The sequence below is a fragment of the Morone saxatilis genome, unplaced genomic scaffold (assembly GCF_004916995.1).
Source record: "Morone saxatilis isolate NCDOM2014 unplaced genomic scaffold, NCSU_SB_2.0 Contig22, whole genome shotgun sequence".
NCBI classification, from domain to species: Eukaryota; Metazoa; Chordata; class Actinopteri; family Moronidae; genus Morone; species Morone saxatilis.
Genome location: NW_023339785.1, coordinates 7,939,111 through 7,941,725, shown reverse-complemented (window position 1 = coordinate 7,941,725; position 2,615 = coordinate 7,939,111).

Sequence of the window (2,615 nt, the reverse complement as noted above, 5' to 3'; positions counted from 1 at the left end):
AAGACTGTTGTAGGGGTTGTTTTACAGCCAACTTGCCTGTATAATTAAGGCTTACTGATAATACATCAATGGTTGGGATACAGACATTTATTCTAAATCTAAACTGAAATCTTGGTTTGATGAAAATGTGGTAGTTAAGCCATCATGCTGAGACTTTTTGACAGTTTGTTACAAGCAGCTCAAACAATAAAAAACCAATAACTGTTATTAATTGTGTATACCAAACCTCAGATACAAATATTCATTCTTGCAAACATCTTGTAAGTGGTATAAAAGGCCAGTAGACCAGAGCAATAAAACTTAGAAAAATCTGTAGAAACAAAGCCAGTGTATATTATATTTTAAGTTTAAGTGGCAAAAAGGAGTTACCTAATTTTTACCATCAGCCACTTTTTCCATCAGCCATCAGCTTTTCACAAGCTCGCTGTTTGGAAAAGGCCTCACTTGTCCTCTTACAAGAGCTGCTTTATTTAAACTTACAGGGTTTTGTTCCCCTCATGCCTCAGGCTGTCTTGTCCAACAGCCAAGGCTTTGACAAGGAAAAAAGCCTCACTCTTCCACTTGAACCCTGTAAAACAGAATTATGCTATAACATGGATCAACGTTAACTGCCTTGCCCAAGGGCAGCTCAATAGTATTTCCTGAAGAAGTGGAGAGTGTTAGTCATTCAGCTGTCCTTTCCCCGAGTTTTCCTCTTCTTCTAACAAGCCAACATCTCTTAAATATTCAAGCTTGGGCAATACTCACAAGGAAGATGGGACTGTTTTAAACTTATTGAGGGTTTTGTGCAATGTCTCTAATATTTGAATTTAAGCCTGATAGTGGTCGGTACTAACACTTTTGGTCTTGAGGCATAAGCAGACACTTATTTCCTCCCTAAAAGTCCCAGCAGCCTCTTGAAAATGTATCTTCCCCTTTGCACAGTGCCCTTCGAAGGTCCCCATGCTAGCTGAATAAAACGTGCCCTCTGCTTGTTTTCTTTTTTGTTTTTTTTGTTTTACTACATCTGGTTCCCATCCTGCTTCCTGAGGTTTAGATTAAACCATCTTGAGTTTCCAGCTGCTGGAGAGCCTGTTCCAGTGGCCATAACCTTGAATGGATGAACCAGAGAGGGAGAGAGAAAAGAGGAAGGGACAAAGAGAAAGAGAGATTCCGGGGTATGTACGGAGCAAAAGAGAGATAGATTAAGAGAAAAACAAAGACAAAGGGATGTAGTAGAGGTCTCTCCATGTCCCATGTCGAAGGCAGCTATAGTCAGTTCAAGATGATGTGTCATATGATTGGCAGCATAAAGCTAACAACCATTTTTATTCCTCCAATAGACGAATACAGCAGAATTTGAACTGCTGAATAGATTCTGGTATATTTATATTGTATCTTATTTCAATAGGAAAAAAAAAACTTTAGTCCAGTTCAAGTCAAATAGGTAAACCATAATGTAATATAGTATATATTTACAGAGGTATCTTTTAAGTTTAGTCTTGTGATTCAGTGGATCTCCATTCTGTGTTGAATGGAAATACATTTTATCACGCATCCAGGATACTTCACTTTACTTCGACTGAACGTAACAAGACTTTTCTAACTAGAATCAGATCTTATCCAATTGATTCCCTCAGTGTAAATATCCAATAGGAAAGATACATAAATTGGAAGACAATCTGAGTTCTCCTTTGTTCAGTCCAACAATTTCAGTGTTTTGGATTACATTTGATTCATCTTGAGGCCTTTAAATCTTTGGCAGAGCCGGTTTAGTGCTGGCAATGTTAATATCGAGTCCTCTTCTGGATAATCCACAGTATTAACAAATGCAGCTTCATTGCTCCATACATCATCCCACACTTTATTATTATTCCATATTATGGATCTTGTGCTTATTGTATGATCTCTGATTTTATGACACCAGGCTTTATGTTTGAGCGGTCAATAACTTGTTGACAACCATTGTACTAATGTGACACAGGTGGACTGTATATGTCTGGAGGAACACAAAAAGAGAAATATAGATTTATTGCATATATAAATTCAACCGGAAAACTGATGCAAGTAGCAGAGCCATTGCAGATTCAGTTGTTACAGCTGGATTGCATGCATTTCTCCACAGTGTGACTGTTGCAGCTGTACTAGTGACATCTATTGGAATCAACTAGTAACTTTATATTCTGAGTTAATGGATGCAAACTCTTGAACTTCAGTACGTACTGTGTTCACACTGAAGAAGTCACAACATTTAGCAGAATGTCAGTGTGCATATTAAATTGTCTGGAGACGCTGAGCTTTGCTCTAAGGCTGGCACTAACTAATCTTTTTCTGTATCAATAAAGCTGCTGATTATTTTCTAAATTCACTGATTAATCATTTGATCTATAAAACATTAGAAAATAGGGAAAAATGCCCATCACAACTTCCTAAAGTTCAATGTAACATCTTCATGTGTGTTGTTTTGTCCAATCAACAGTCTAAAGCCAAAAGATGTTCAATTTACTACAATGTAGGACAAAAGAAAGCTAGAAGCATAATTTCAATGAATGCATTTGCTTTCATTTTTGCCTCAAACATGAACGTAGATAGTTGCTGATTCATTTTATGTCAACGTCCTAATACATTTTAACTCG